At 44.6% G+C, this 17,351-nt stretch overlaps 1 long non-coding RNA gene across 1 annotated transcript in view; it reads right to left on the bottom strand.

Annotated features, from left to right (window-relative positions):
- Positions 1 to 17,351, bottom strand: part of LOC144608883 (uncharacterized) — a 213,962-nt gene that overhangs the window by 64,107 nt on the left and 132,504 nt on the right. The gene's annotated exons all lie outside the window — the stretch shown is intronic.

The raw sequence follows: 17,351 nt of genomic DNA, 5'->3' as shown, positions 1-17,351 counted from the left end.
CCAAGATAACACACCAGCATGGAGTGAGTTTCTACCAGGAATTAACAGGAATTGACAGAATGGAAGACGTTATCTTAATAATAAAAACACAGATATCTCTGGGGAAGGACAAAGTTATATGGATACTGTGGACAAAGTTAGAGTGTTGCTTGAAGAAAAAACATTTCCTTCTTTTTCACTGTTTCTTGTAATCCATCTGTATCACAAATTTACATATTGTCAGCCTTAAAAGAAGAATGTTCAATATGAGATAAAGTTTTCACTCTACAAGGATCTGTAAAGACCGACATTATTGTCACCAAGGAAGATTAAACAGACTCTGATGATGGACTCGCTGTGAGCTCTTTAAAGTTATAGTGGGGCTTAATCATATTAACCTAGCAATAATATCACATGGAAAAGATCAAAACCTGGGCCATAAAAATAAGATTCAAAAGATTCAAGAGAGTTTGTTTGTTATATGCACCAGGTATGAACTAAATATGAATCTGCTCAAACCTCTGAGGAGGTAGAGGCATTGTTGAGCATTCCTTGTGATTGCATCAATGTGCTAGACCTAGGACAGCTCAGCAGAGATGAGTACACCCAGGAACCTGCAGCTGTTGACTCTCTGCACTGCTATCTTGCAATGAGGACAGGTACATGGTTCCTTAGCTTTCCCTTTCTGAAGTCAACAATTAGTACCTTGGTCTTGCTAATGTTAATACTAAGATTGGAATTCTGGCATCACTCAACCAGAATATCAGTGTACTCTTATTCATGTACTCCATGTAATCTTAATCATTATGTAATCATTATCAATTATTCATCCAACAATTATGGTATCGTCGACTAATTCAAAGATAGCTTCAGATCACAGTCTGGTCATAGAGGAGATTCCAGTCAGGAATTGAGGAGAAACGTCTTTCCCCAGATAGCTGGGAGTGTGTGGAACTCTGCTGCTAGGAGTGGTTGAGTGAAGAGTAGAGATGTGAAGGGGAAACACAAGAGACTGCCGCTGCTGAAATCTGGAGCAAAAACAAACAACTGGAGAAACACAGTGAGTTGAGCAGCATCTATGCGGGGAAAAGGAATTGTTGATGTTTCAGATTGAGACCATGCATCAGGACTGTGGTGAAGGGGGATGCTTTTCCCCATGGCAAAAATGTCTGCAACCAGAGGGCATTGGTTTTAAGTAGAGTAAGTTCAGAGGAGATATAAGGGAGACTGCTTTCACTCAGAAGGTGGATGCAAACTGGAACTCACTGCCTGAGGAGGTGGAGGCAGAAACTCTTATAACATCTAAGAAGTATCCAGGTAAGCATTTTGATCGCCAAGGCCGAGAAGGCTACAGACCACGTGTTGGCCTTTGGGATTAGTATGGACAGTGCATAATGATTGGCATGGACAAGTTTGGCCAAGATCCCAGGGAAAACCCTGCTCTCCCTTGATGAACGGGGAGTGTATCTTTTACATTCACTTCAGAGCAGAAAGAGCTTTGCTAAACATCTCATCCAAATAATGGCACCTTGCACAGTGCAGTCCTCCCTCATTACTGCCCCTCCCACATTACTGCCCCTCCCTCAGTACTGACCCTGCCTCAGTACTGATCCTCCCACAGTACTTCCCATCCCACAGTACAGCCCTCCCGGTACTGACCCTCCCTGGCTACTGACTCCCTCGATACAGCCCATCCGTTAGTACTGCCCCTCCATCAGTGCTGACCCTCCCAAAGTACTGCCCCTCCCTCAGTACTGACTCTCCCACAGTGCAGCACTCATCAGTCCTGGCTCTCTGACAGTTCAGCACTCCCTCCACAACTTTCCAGTATTGCAACAATTCCTTGGCACCCCACCTCACACCCTCTGTACTGCCTCTCCAACAGTGTGGCACTCCCTCTGTGCTGCACTGAAATGTTGGCCTAGTGTGTGCTCTAATCCTTGATGAGCGTCTGAGGTGATGCCTTGAACTCATATCCCTCGGGATGTTTGTGATATCAAGGACACATAGGCAAGTTATAGTTAGATAGAAGGTAGACACAAAATGCTGAAGTAACTCAGCAGGACAGGCAGCATCTCCGGAGAGAAGGAATGGGTAATGTTTCAGGTCGAGACCCTTCTTCAGACTGAGATGGAGTGAGATGGAAGCAGTTAGACAGGTGAACACACAAATAGGGAGCAAGAAGGGAAATGATCTCATACTAAAACCTACAAAAGGGCTGGACATTGGACATGTGTGAGGAACTTGAATAATGGGGCTTGGCGCAGCAGAGGAGTTGGTCACCTTTACCCCACAGCCTCGATCCCCACGCAGTGTCTACAGTTGTCGTGTTGTCAGTTTAATACTTATGCAATTTATTTAACATAAATATTTCACAGGATTAGTTAGTCTAATTCCCACTTCTTGGTTGTGTGAACATGAGCTATTATTAATATTTAATGAAAACAAAGCAGTGTTTTATCTCTGCAGAAAAATATAACCAACAAAAAAAAATGTTCAAGAATCCATAACAATGCAGGCCTAGTTACAAATAACTTTTGTTTTCTGAGGGTCTTGTGAAAAAGGTCAGTATTTTTTTGTTTGGTTACATCCTGGATATGACAGTGTCACTGGGCAACAAGGTTCCCATTCCTGCCACATACGTTGGAACAGGTCATGCACCTGACAGGAAGCAATGTGCAACACAGAACACGGCCATTCAGGCCAACTGGGATTCACTGTTCCACACCTTCCTTCTCTTCATCTCCCCCTTAACCACACTCCTTTTGTACCTTGGTGGTTCTACAGCCTCTCCGGAGGCCCATCTCCATTACACATCTTTAAAGGTGGTAAGACGTATTGAGAAGGCTAATGAAAGGAATGGGATTTTGACTTTTAGCTGTAGAATTCATACCATCTGAGCACCATAACCATTCGAAGAGCCCAACTGAACCCATGTCAGCTCCCAGCATTGCAATCTCATGTCCCATTCTCCTCTCCTTATTTCTCTACAGCCCTCTCACTTACCTATCAACTCCCTTTGATTATTTTGCCACGCAAAACTTGATTTACATCAAGTTAATTTATCATCACACCTTTGGGATGTGAGAGGAAACCCAGGGATAACGATTACAGGGACAAGGGTGCAAACTCCATACAACCATAAGTTCAGATCTTTAGAGCTGTGAGGTATCCTCACAACTGAAATTCTGTAGCATGTTTTCGGTGGATGTAAAGGCTTTTGGGAAGGTGAAGCAGATATTTACAAGAATGGCGCTGAGTGACAGGCTTAGCTATCCATCCTATGTTTGGTACTAACCCACAGCGAATGTCAGTCGGTATTGGTTTATTGGTGCATAATCTGGTAGTTACCACTGGCTGGTGCATACTTAGGTTACTTCTCGTAAGGTATTTATTCACAAAATGCTGGAGTAACTCAGCAGGTCAGGCAGCATCTCAGGAGAGAAGGAATGGGTGACGTTTCGGGTCGAGACCCTTCTTCAGACTGATGTCAGGGGGGCGGGACAAAGGAAGGATATAGGTGGAGACAGGAAGATAGAGGGAGAACTGGGAAGGAGGAGGGGAAGAGAGGGACAGAGGAACTATCTAAAGTTGGAGAAGTCGATGTTCATACCGCTGGGCTGCAAGCTGCCCAGGCGAAATATGAGGTGCGGTGGGCCTCGCTATGGCACTGGAGGAGGCCCATGACAGAAAGGTCAGACTGGGAATGGGAGGGGGAGTTGAAGTACTCGGCCACCGGGAGATCAGTTTGGTCAATGCGGACCGAGCGCAGGTGTTGAGCGAAGCGATCGCCGAGCCTGCCCTTGGTTTCGCCGATGTAAATAAGTTGACATCTAGTGCAGCGGATGCAATAGATCCGGGCGTACACCGTCCCCATCCCCGAACTCTACCTCCAAAAAAAACAAAACTCCTCCTTACTTCTCGTAAGAGTGGATGGTAGGTCATGATTGCTAGTTACAGTGGCAGATAGGTTATTGGATGACTGCCAGTTACTGTGGCTGTTTTTGTTATTGATGATTGCTAGTTACAATGATTGAATGGATAAAAAATAATGATGTACAGCACCTGGCACGTAATCAGATTAGAGCAGTGGTATAGGAGCCACGAGCAGGCAATGACGTATGACTGCCCACTGAGTGAATGGGTCCCTCTCCCAGACCTCACTGGGAAAAGGAAGAACGATTGTGGGATGAAAACCTTTAAAAAGGAGGAAAATGAACAAAAGCGGACACTTAAAAACATTTGCTCTGCCTATTTTAATATTAGAGATTGAACCTTCAATTTGCAAGGACTTTTGCTTCTCTCCCTGAAAGGATGTGTTGTTTTCAAGTCTCTTTTAATTCTTTGATAAGATCCACTTTACAATCATAAATATATTCATTTTCAGAACAAATGAATTATAATAATAAAAAGCTAAGTTCCTGCTGTCGTCTTTGATGTCTGCCCTGCGTGGATTTGCTGTGGACAACTGTGTGATGTCAGACTCTGTCGGTGATGCAGGACTGAGTGGGTGTCTCGGAGCTGCAGCGATGGAGGAGGTCATCAGGCCAAGCTGCCCGAGCGATAGCAGGAACATTGCAAACACAGTCAGACCCTGCAAAATAATTCCTCATGTTTCCCGGACAGGAGAGAAGATCAGGAGGCTTACACATGCACAATAGAACGAGGTCTGGATATTGCTACCGTGCAGGTTAGCTTATCGAGTTGAGGAACTCAAAACTATGGTTGCCTCCTATCTATTGAGATGTTCACAGTTTCATGATGTCCCAAAGAGCTTTATTGCCAGTCAGTTATGTTTGTAAGCATGGTTGTTAATGCATTAGGAGCAGTTCTGAGAAAGTTTACCACTGATCTGGAATGCATGGGGTACGTTAAGAGGAGAAATTGTACAGAATAGGCTTGTGTCTGCTGGAGTTTAGAAGGGTGCGAGGGAATGGGAGAATAGTCAACATGCATGAAAATAATTTGCCAACCTTGTGAACCTGCACACAAACTGACATGCCTGTTAAACAACAGCATGAATCTGACAGCTAAATGATCTCAGAACAACTGGCGGATCAGTTCCAAGCTCTCTTGGTCTATCACGTCCATGAATGGTGCAGATAATTACAGTTCTCAGGAACATCCCCATACTCAGTGACAGGAGATGCGTGTTGAAGACGAGACTAAAGAATTTCCTACAATAGTCAGCCCAATGAAAGTCCCAGAATTATTTTAATAAATCTCCCCTTTTAAAGCTGCCAGAGGAGATAGTTGAGGCAGGTACAATCAAAATGTTTAAAAGACATTTGGACAGGTACATGGATAGGATAAGTTTAGAAGGATATGGGGCAAATGCAGGCAAGTGGGACTAGTGTAGATGGGGCATATTAGTCGGCGTGGGCAAGTTAGGATAAACAGCCCGTTTCCACTCTATATGACTCTAAATCAATTAAACAGCATAAATCCTGCTTGGATTGGTTTTGATCATCTTGGGAAAGCAATTTCTGGAGCTTTTGCCCATTATTGGTCTGTTTTGTTGCAATGACACGGGTGTTGGAGGAATGTGTGGAGGATGATGTGCAGTGGAGAGTCGGTGACTGGATATGGCGTGCAGACATCATGTGTCAATGGAGCTGCTCGCCTCTACCTCCACCTCATTACCACCTGTTATGCTCTAATAGTTTGAAGCTCTCTGTAGAAACCAAGGCTGCCTTCCATCTTGCTACCTTGAAAGGTGTGACAGGCTGCCTGTTGCCTCTAAGAAGAGGACCCTTGAACACCAACAATTTTGCCATTAGTTAAATAACTGCTATGAAATCAGAGTGACAGTGTTATAATTACAATTTCAATATTTCCTGCTCAAATATGACTGTCTAAACTAATTAGCTCAAAAACATTTGCACTGCATCATCCATCCTGCAGGTGATTAAATCCCATTTACAAAAGATTGCAGTGTTAAAATGCACAATTTCTGGGTCAAAATCTGGTAAAAATTGTACTTTAACTGTGTTTTAATTATTCTCAAGATAGAAGTCATAGGATCTTGCTTCCTTGTGAACTAATTAACATTTATCATCTTGAGGTGATTACCATGGCAATGGATCCAAAAAGAAATTGAGATAAATTGGGCTTGCAATGTTTTGCCACCAGTTCTGGTTATAACAAAAGTGTGAATGTTAAAAACACACACACACTTGATCACACTTACTTGATCACAATCACGAATACTTGCGTAAAGTTACACAAACATGCAACACAAATATAGACAGTTACGTACAGGCATACTTACAATCAAACAGTCACACACACTGGGCCATACACTCATTTACACACCTCACATGCACATTCAAACATACACACGTGTACATATTTAGTCACGTAGCCAGAATACATCAGAGCTATATTAATGAATCATCATTTTGACTCTAATTCTCTGAGTTCAAGGCCAGTGACATTCTATTGAGAGGTGGTTTAAACGCCTTTCTGTGCCTACACTGAGGTGTTTCAATAAAGCTGGGCCTTGTAATCTAGGCAAGGAGGGTGTTATCGCTCCTATTGTAAGAAAGAGTAGGAGTTGCTTATCAATTTCTGGAAAAGTAAATGTTGACAGTAAGGCTGGAAAATTCTGACTGTTTCTCTCAAGCAGTAACCAATTGTCCTGCTTTACAAAATAAAATAACTTCTCCCAATAACTTCTGCTCAGTAGTTCTAAAATCAATCATAATAGAGTACTTTGAAAAATTGGAAATGATCCATATCTGCACCAGTCTTCTGTACAATGTAGACCCCTTGCAATTCCGTACATGGAATTCGCCATCTCCCTTCATTCAGCTCTGGATTACCGAGACAATAAGAATACTTATGTCGGGATGATATACATTGACTACAGCTCAGCCTTCAATGGCATAATACGGCATAAGCCTATCTCTAAACTCCTAGACCTTGGCCTTGGCGTCTCCATCTAGCTCCATCACAACCAGCACTTTCTGAATGGCAGACATGGGTTGACCTCCACTCTAACCCTCAACACTGGTGCTTTTCAGGGTTGTGTGCTCAGCCCCCTGCTCTTCTCCCTATACACCCATGACTGTGGCAAAGTACAGCGTCAACCCAAACTTTAAGCTCACTGTTGTTACCACTGTTGTCAGAGGATCAACAACAGCCGTGAGACGAAGTACTAGTAAGAGATCAAGAACCTTGTGTCAGGGTGTCAGGACGACAACCTAGGCCTTAACGTCAGCAGCATGTCAGAGGTGGCAGCGGGGGTGAGAGATTTGAACACAACTCTGACCACATCAATGGATCTGCTGTGGAAAGGGTCAAAGCTTCAAGTTTCTTGGCATTCATATCACTTGCATCCTAACTTGGTCCCTTCAGTGATGGGATGATCAAGAAAGTGCATCAGTGGATTTACTTTCTTAGGTGTCTGAGAAGATTTGGCATGTCCATAAGGATTCTCTCAAACTTCCTACTGATGTGCTATAGAATGTATTTTGATGGGATGCATCTCAGCCAAGTATGGTACCTACTCTGTTCTTGACCACCTGAATCTGCCGAGAGTGATGAATACAGCCCAGTATATTACAGGCTTGTCACTTCCTTCCATCTGTGGAATTCTCTGCCTCAGAAGGTAGTGGAGGCCAGTTCTCTGAATGCATTCAAGAGAGAGCCAGATAGAGCTCTTAAGGATAGCGGAGTCAGGGGGTATGGGGAGAAGGCAGGAATGGGGTACTGATTGAGAATGATCAGCCATGATCACATTGAATGGTGGTGCTGGCTCGAAGGGCCAAATGGCCTACTCCTGCACCTATTGTCTATTGTCTATTGTCTATCCAGTCCAATTTCACGGCGTGTGGCATAAGAAAGGGTGAAAGTATCCTCAAGGATGCCTGTCATCTTGGTCATTCCCTTTTCTCTATTCTACCTCCTGGGAGAAAATGCAGGAGCTTGAAAGCCCAGGCATCCTGTCTTAAAAACAACTTCTCCACTTTATCAGATTCCTGAAGCAATCATCTCTTTCCCATCTCCTTCCTGAAGATACTGAAACCTACTCTTGCTTTACCTCATTTGATTATTCCATTATTGCACTTTAGTACTACTTCAGATTACAATACAATCTTTAAACCATTCTGTTGCTTTGCATTCGTCAATGTATTTATTGTGTACTTATTGTTCACTCTATGAGCTTCATGCAAACTAGGAATTTAATTGCACCCTCGTGCTTATGACAATAAACTAAACTGAATATGTATCTGAATCTAAATATTTAAAGGGCACTCCATTCCATCCCAGTATCAATTAGATGAAGAATCGATGTTTCTGGGGAGCGATTATGTGGCAATAAATGAATCGTGAAGATTAAATAGCTTGTACCTGCCGAGTAACAGACTCCAATGGTGAATTCAAGGTTCTCACCTGTGAGGGTTCAAATGTATGAAATACTTACCATGATCAGGATCCTTAAAGGACTGAAACAGACGTATCTAAATTATTCGAAATCACATAATGACTGCTGACAAGAAGAGATTGCTGATGAAATATAGTAAACTAGTGTAGGAAAAATATAGTAAACTAGCTGATTCAGGTGGTTTAAGACCAAATGGTTGGGCACCAGAGACTGATTATAAGGCAAATATGTAGTCATAATTCAGATTATTAAAATGGAGAGCAAACACTTTAGTGGTAATAACTATGCTATGTTATAATTGCAGGTATAAGATTGTTTATGTATCAAGTGATAGATGCTTAAGAGTAAGGGTTCAAATTGAGTCAAGGACCAGCATATTATAGTGTTGGTAGAAACCAAAAACTCCTGCAGCACACAAGGAAGACATTCAGCCCACTGCTGATACTAGCTCCAGACAGCTCAGCAAAGCAGCCCATGACTGATGTCACTGCACCAAGCGTCTGATGGCTCCTTGATTCTATCCAGCAACTTCAGAGCCTGGCGTGCCCTGAGGAGCCAAGAACAGAGGGAAAAGAGGGAGAGAGAAAGGAAAGGGGGAATCCTCTGACCCAGAGCCTCCTTACACAGGGACTGAGATGTGACTGCCTGGGTGGATGGACTGAGGGTGAAGGTTGGGTCAGCAGCCAGAGATGGTGATCTGAGCACGTGGAAGAGATGGTGATCAGATTCTCAGGGAGAGTGCTTACCTTCACACATCTGTCAGGATTGATATGATTCCGTCTGTCAATGCCAACAACCTCCTGGACCCCACAGTCCCAACAGACTGGTGTGCCCCCCGCTGCTAAGGCCTGGGAGATAGATTCCTGTCTCCAATTGACCACCATAACACCAGTCGGAGCATCAGCCGCTGGAATGATTGGAGGATAAAGACATTCAGGGTGAGGGACAGACCAGCCGGGGCTGTTGCCAGATTGAGACCTCAGCTGCAGAGGTGGGAGGCCTCTGTTGACACAGCCTCTGGGTGCATTGCTGCTGAGTTTGTGTCTTGTCATCAAATTCACACCCAAGTGCAAGGAGAGGACAACTAATGTTGCCCCTGTCTACCCTGGGCATGTCCCTTTGACACACAAGTACAAAAGCAAGCAAAAATGTGCGAGACAATTAGTTATTGGTTTTATGTTTTTTATCCCCATTATGTTTCCAATAAATACTGCCCTTCTCATGGGGCTTGATGGGAACTATTATTGGATAAGCCCAATTTCAACTCCTCGGGCCATTGTTTTATGTCAAAAGTTCTATCCAAAGGGAAACCAAGAACTAAGTGTTGACTTCAGGAAGGGGAAGTTAGGAGACTTTAATTAGTGGGTCAGTGGTGGAGAGAGTTAACTGCTTGAAATTCCTAGGTGTTAACATCTCAGATGACCTGTCCTGGGCCCAGCATATAGATGTAATCACAAACAAGGTACGGCATTGTCTTTACTTTCTTGGAAGTTTAAGGAGATTTGGCATGTCACAGAAAACTCTAACAAATTTCCACAGAAGCGCATAGAAAGTATTCTGACTGGTTGCATCAAGTCCTGGGATGACAATTCCAAAGCACAGGAATGCAAAAGGCTGCAGACAGTGGTGGATTCAGCCTGGTCCATCACGAGAACAGCCATCTCCACCTTTGAAAGCATCTACGTGAGGCACTGTCTCGAGAAGGCAGCATCTATCATCAAGGATCCCCACTATCTGGGCCATGCCCTATTCTCGCTGCTACCATTGGACAGGAGGTACAGAAGCATGATGTCCCATACCACCTGGTTCAGAAACAGCTACTTTCCTACAACCATCAGATTCTTGAGCCAACCTGCACAGCCCTAATCCTACCTTGACAACAGAACACTGCGCACTACCATGGACTTGTTTTATAATTGTGCTTCCACTAATATCTTGATTTTTGCACAGTCTTTTTTTCTTTTCACTATCTTATAGAACTTAAGTGTAATTTATGTATAATTTATGTTTGTGTGTATTGTCTAAGATGATGTACCTGTGATGTTGCTACAAGTAAGGTTTACATCATAACTGTTCTTCACCGGACTTGTGCATATGACAATAAACTCCACATGAGATTGTTGTTGAACTAACCAGAGTCCCATTTTGGTGCTGGAAGAGTTTGCAGAGGATCGCGGTCCGGGAAACTCCCTCAGCAACATGTCAGCTTTATCACAATGAAGTTAGTGTAATCTTGGATCGGGTTATGGCGTCGATGCAAATAAGCATCCCGTTTGATCTATTCCTCACAGCCATAGAATCATTGATCGATACCTCACAGAAGCAGATCCTTTGTCCCACCTTGTCCATGCTGACTCGAGAAGTGCCCAGGACATTAAATTAATACCAGCTCCACCTGAAACAGAAAGATGCGGCACGTTTCCCGCAAGTTGCCCTTTGCCACCCGTGCTGAAGTATCATATCATATCATACAAACTCCACTGGCTCCCCATCCCCCAGCGAATCCAGTACAAAATCCTCCTCATGACCTACAAAGCCCTCCATAACCTGGCCCCATCCTACCTGACCGACCTCCTCCACAGGCACACTCCCACCTGCACCCTCCGCTCTGCCAATCTCCTATCCCCCCTCATCCGGACCAAACTCAGATCCTGGGGGGACAGGGCTTTCTCCATCGCTGCTCCCACCCTATGGAACTCACTACCTCAGAGACTCCTCCACACTCACCACATTCAAAACATCACTGAAGTCTCACCTATTCAGTACTCAACCACTGAAGGTCATCCCACCCTCTGTCTCCTTTCTCTGTTCGTTTACTTATTTATCTATTTATTCACTTCCCTATGTTCTCTAAATCCCTGTAAAGCGTCTTTGAGTATATGAAAAGCGCTATATAAATGTAATGTATTATTATTATTATCATATATATACAGCCAGAAACAGGCCTTTTCGGCCCACCAAGTCCGTGCCGCCCAGCGATCCCCGTACATTAACACTATCCTACACCCACTAGGGACATTTTTTTTACATTTTTACCCAGCCAATTAACCTACTTACCTGTACGTCTTTGGAGTGTGGGAGGAAACCGAAGATCTCGGAGAAAACCCACGCAGGTCACGGGGAGAACGTACAAACTCCTTACAGTGCAGCACCCGTAGTCAGGATCGAACCTGAGTCTCCGGCGCTGCATTCGCTGTAAAGCAGCAACTCTACCGCTGCGTTACCGTGCCGCCAGTCAAAGATTGGTCAGCATAGCAGATCCCTTGGGTCTGAAGAAATGATATCAGTTCAGGTTTGAGGTTTGATGCTGGTGTCTGTTGTACCACCACACAAACGGGAGGGGCAGTGTTAAGGTTTACATCAAATATAAAGTTGTGCCGACCCAGACTATCCTCAAAGTGATGTGTGAGATGCCAGTTTCCGAGCTGCAAGTAATTCAGGCTAGAGGTTACATTTTACTAAGAGTATTAATTCTAGTGCACAATTGTGGGGGTTCTCAACCGATGAATTTCATGATCCCCACCCCTCACCACCCCCTGATCTCCGGGGTCCTGCCACAACCATGCATTTTCTCTGGAATTAGAAAGAGGAACAGATCCTAATCCCAGGGGAAGGAGGGAGGTGCCGACTCCACGTGCAGTCTATGAGCTCCCTTTGCCAGCGCTGGCCTGTCTGACCCCAGCTCGTTAACCTCAGCACTGACTGACACTTTGAAGAGGGCGCTCTGCTAAATTCAGCTCCTTTATCTTCACACGATGCACGCGGCTTGCACGTGATTTGATTTGCCAACAGCAACAGTTCAAGAGTAAAGTAAATCTAACCAGCCTGAATCTCCTGATCTCTGGGGAACGAGGCAGGAAGTCAAGCAGCTGAAACATCTATTCTTGCACAGAATGTTTGATAATATGTAGGGCATGGCTTATTCTGATATGCAACGCAAAGAGTGTTACATGTAGTGAGAGCATTAATGTAAGGAGCCGAAGAGGGTTGTGGTGCAGAAGGGGGTTAAATGCTCTAGTAGGCCCAATGTCACTGTCCAAACTCTGTCTCCCAGCTCATGGCCTGTCACAGTGGACATATACAAGTGCTGGAGGAACTTGGGAAGTCAGGCAACGTTTGTAAAGAAATGGACGATGTTTTGGGTCGGGACCCTTCTACGTCTGCAGTTCCTTGTCTTTACAGTGGAGCTCTGCTCATCCGGATGCTTTCCAAATGAGGAGCGACCGATTGTTTCCAGCACCCTTCCAGGCAGTGAGTTCCTGATAACCCCACTCCCACAGGATATCAGGTTCATGCCGATTGAGAGAGAGTGGCCCAGCCTGATCCCACCTTCCGCCTGGGCTCAGGAGCCCCGCAGTTCCCAGCTCTGTAAGTACAGCTCCAGGTCTGTTTAAAACTGGGGAGGAATCTCTGCCTCCACCACTCTCTGCCTTAAAATATTCTCATCTCCTCGTCTGCTCGTTACTTTAAATCTCCCCCCTGGTTTTCATCCCCTCTTCTAAATGAAATAGCTCCTTCCTATTTACTGTAAACAGCTCTTGTTGTTTTATACATCTCAATCAAGTCCCCCTTCAGCCTCCTCTGCCCCAAAGAGCATAAATCTAGCCTCTCAAATCTTTCTTGATAGATACAATTTTCCAATCCTGGCAACATCATAAATCTCCTCTGTACCCTTTCCAGTACTATCACATCACAGAAAGCATCCTATCCAGATGCATCACATCTTGATATGGCAACTGCTCTGCAGAAGACCACAAGAAATTACTGAGAGTTGTACTCTCCCAGTCCATAATGCAAATGAGTTCTCCCTGCTGATGCTGTTTCAATCACCTTTCTGATAGTCTGGCTATGTTAATGATTTGTAGATGTATACTATGTCTGTGCTCAATCTCCAGTTATTTTGTTAATCCTCTAATTATTACCTGAATTATATTCCACCACCAGATCTATCTGATGTCTAATCCTTCCCTATTCACTGGGCAAGTTGTGGATCCACAACAAACTTCTTTATTGTGCCCATTGCATTTTGGAATGGATCATTCAGTGGAGGTTAATAGTTTCTTGCACCGATTGAGGTTTCATAATTTTATTCACCTCAGTGTCCTTTGTTCCAAAGATATCAAACCAGTCCAGCTAATCCCTCCTCATGGCCAATATCTCCAGCTCTGGCCACCAATCACCTCTGCACCCTCTATGGTGCAATTACATCCTTCCTCCATTGTGGTGACCAGAACTGTACACAGTTTGTGGTTACCACTGAAGGGGTTAAAATGCAGTGAGTGCTGAGATAATAGAGTGACCTGTTGATTATTTTTAAACCACACTAAGTTTCAAAAGGGCACCCGTGGGTTCAAGATGAGACAGAGGCAAAAAGCAGGAACTATTGACCAGTAAGTTTAACATCTGTTATTGGCAAAATCCAGTACTCTGGAATCAAAGAGGAAATAGTTTAAGTAGAAACACGCAATTGCAGATGCTGGTTTACAAAAAAAGTGCTGGAGTAACTCGGCAGGTCAGGCAGCATCTCAGGAGAGCATGGATAGATGACATTTCAGGTTGGAAGCCTCTTCAAAGTGATGAAGAAATAATTTATAATTGACAAGGTTAATTAAATCAAACCAGTCAACATGTTTGACAATTTCTTTCAGTTGTTTGAGGGTGTAACAAGTGAGATGGAGTGGGACCTGTAGATGTAATGTATTTGCTTTTCTAGAAAGCATTTGACAAGGTGCCATGCCGAAGGTTGATGCAAACAAAAAGAGCTCATAGGATTTGGGATAATGTATGGATTTAAGACTGGTAATCACTATGACAAAGCAAACAGTCAGAATAAATGAGTCTCTTTTAGTCTACAAGGATATTATTAGTGAAGTACAACTGGGGTTTGTTCTTGTCTGCAATTATTTACTATTTATATTAATGACCTGGAGTAGGGGTCAGAATGTAAAGCACCCAAGTTTGCTGATTATATCAAAATATAAGGAAGGGTGTGATGTGATTGGTCTATTTGAATTGAATTGAATTGAATCAATTTTATTAGCCAAGTATGTGTACATACAAGGGATTTGCCTTGGTGCTTTGCTCGCAAGTAACAACATGATATACAGTAAACAATTAAGAATAAAACATTATAATTTAAACATGTGAAGAATGAAATTAAATACCAGAGCAAAAGGAGGCTACAGACTTTTGGTTGTTGAGTAGAGCTACTGCTCGTGGGGAAAAAAACTGTTTTTATGTCTGGCTGTGGTGGCTTTGACAGTCCGGAGTCGCCTTCCAGAGGGAAGTGCTTCAAAGAGTTTGTGGCCCGAGTGAAAGTGGTCAGAGATGATCTTACCTACTCGCTTCCTGGCCCTTGCAGTGTACAGTTCATCGATGGGAGGAAGGTTGCAGCCAACAACCTTCTCGGCTGATCGAACGATGCGCTGCAGCCTCCAGATGTCATGCTTGCTGGCTGAGCCAAACCAGACCACGATGGAGAAGGTGAGGACAGTCTCTATGATGGCAGTATAAAACTCGACCATCATTGCCTGTGGCAGATTGTGCCAGGCAAATGGGACTAGTTTGGCTAAGAACTTGGTCAGCATGGACGAGACGGGCCGAAGGCATAGACACAATGAACTGCAGATGCTGGTTTACACAAAAAGACACAAAGTGCTGAGTAACTCAGTGGGTCAGATAGGTAATGTTTCGAGTTGGAACACTTCTTCAGACTGATGTTGGGCCAAAGGGCCTATTTCGTGCTGTAAGCTCCAATACTCGAAATAATGCTGAAATAATGGGAGCATCACAAACAAAGGGAAATAGTTACAAAATAAGTTGTGGAGGGTAATTTAAAACTGAGGTGCACAGCAATTTCTTCCATCAGTGGGTGGTGAATCTTGGCTTTGTGGAGGCTTGATCATTGGATGTTTTAAAGATAAAATAGATTGTTTTTTTAAGATGGGAGAATTGAGGATTTGATGCCTGGGATTGATCACCATTGTTTTGAATGGCGGGCAGGTTTGAGGGCCCAAGGTGGCTCACTCCTGTTTCCTCTGTGTTTTAGCAAGCTATGCCAGCATGAAATGATTAAGGGGAACCACCGTGTGCTAAACCAGTGCCTTTTGAAATGAAGAAATGAACTCCTTCCATAAAATTATTTCCAATTATTTGTCAATATCGCTAGGCTGAGTGATGTGCATGAGGTCGAGAACGTTAATGTGCAACGCTAGCTGTGGGATCTAGGGTAAAGCGCCACAATATAAATATATATTTCAGCCTCTTTTATGACTCGTATGTCTTTTTTTTCTGGGCGCAAAGTTGCTGGTTTCTGGGAAGCGGGAGTGGCGGCGATGGAGGAGAGTGTGGTCTGAGTCGTGGGCCGGGGTGGGGCATCGCTGCCGCATGAAGCAGCGCACCCTCCCCACCCCTCCACGGGCCGGCGGCGTGACTAGTGCCAACATAGGGGATTCCTTTAGCGAAATGGTCCCGGGGATGAGGGCCAAAGGAGATGACAGGAATAGTGAGTAGACAGAAGAAGGTGTCTTGACCCGAAACGTCACCCATTCCTTCTCTCCCGAAATGCTGCCTGACCCGCTGAGTTACTCCAGCATTTTGTGTCGACCTTCGATTTAAACCAGCATCTGCATTTTATTTCCTACAGGAATAGTGAGGCATGTTTTGGTGATGGGGCGCTGAATTGGTGTAGAGTGTGTGACGGTCGGGTTTCGGGGGATTGTGATGCCCCACAGACCATTCCACAATGTGCGGTCAGAAATAGCTGCTGCTTTCACGACCCGCCGTGTTGTGTGTCCAATGCCTGTTGCGGTGGGAGGCAGCGTCGCTGAGGACCGGGCTGGGGCAGTGAACCCCACGGGCTGCTCCTTCGGGCAGTGGGCGTGTTCCACCCCCGGGCCCGGCTTACATCGCGCATTGGCCCGGCTCTCTGCAGCTTCCCCGCCCGCCCGCCCCCTCTGCGGATTCCGATGCATCAGGACAGTTGTCATGGAAACGGGAGTTCCAAAACTGAAATTCAATCAGGGGGAGGATGATATTTTAAAACCGCCTCATATTAAAGAAATATTCCGAATTAAATCCATCAGCTAAAAGGAGACTTTGTAAAGTGAGTGGCGGGTGTTACTGGGAGTGGCGACCTGAATGAACACCGCAAGAACTGGGACCTGCATTTCAAAAACGCCTATTGCAATGTAGAGACATCTCAAAATGTTCATAGTCCAGTGTATACTGTAGTCTTCTGTATAGAAAATGTCATGTCGAGTCGAGTCGAGGTTACTGCCATCTGCACACGTACGGTGAGGTACAGGTTGATTGGAAATCTGGAATATCAATGAAAACGCAACAGCCAGTGTGTGCACAGGAAGAGCCCACAAAATGCAAAGTTGGAGTAACTGATAATCAGTTTTAGTGACGTTGGTTGGAGGATGAACCGGTCAGGGATCCTCTCCTTCAGAACAATGCAGCGGCACCTCCGCGCCTGGGTCATTTACAGCGGCCAATTAACCCGCCGACCCGCATGTATCTGGAATGTAGAAGGAAACTCATGCTGTCACAGGGATGACGTGAAAACTCCACAACAATACCAGTGAAAATAAAATAAAACTGCAGATGGTGGAAATCTAAAAGAAGAACAGAAAATGTTGGAAACACTCAGCAGATCAGGCCGCTTCTGTATGTGCAGAAACAGTTAACCTATGTTCTGGGGAAGGAGGTCAGACCTAAAACGTTGACTCTGTTTCTCTTCCCACACGGACAGTACAGAGGTCAGGACTGAACCCGAATCGTTGCAGCTGTGAGTCGGCGACTACTCGCTGTCGCGTCCCAACGCAATAGGGCGCAATAATTCCAGATTTCTACCATCCTGTATTTCAAAATTCTCACATGTCCCTCCCTGCTGGCGGGAGCCGCCAAGCTCGTGGCTGCTCATCTACTAGATGAGAGCCTGCACAACCTTGCGTTTACCACTGAAATATACCATTGACAC

This window comes from Rhinoraja longicauda, chromosome 33 (genome assembly GCF_053455715.1).
Source record: "Rhinoraja longicauda isolate Sanriku21f chromosome 33, sRhiLon1.1, whole genome shotgun sequence".
Classification (NCBI taxonomy): domain Eukaryota; kingdom Metazoa; phylum Chordata; class Chondrichthyes; order Rajiformes; family Arhynchobatidae; genus Rhinoraja; species Rhinoraja longicauda.
This window is presented reverse-complemented; position numbering and strand designations above follow the sequence as displayed.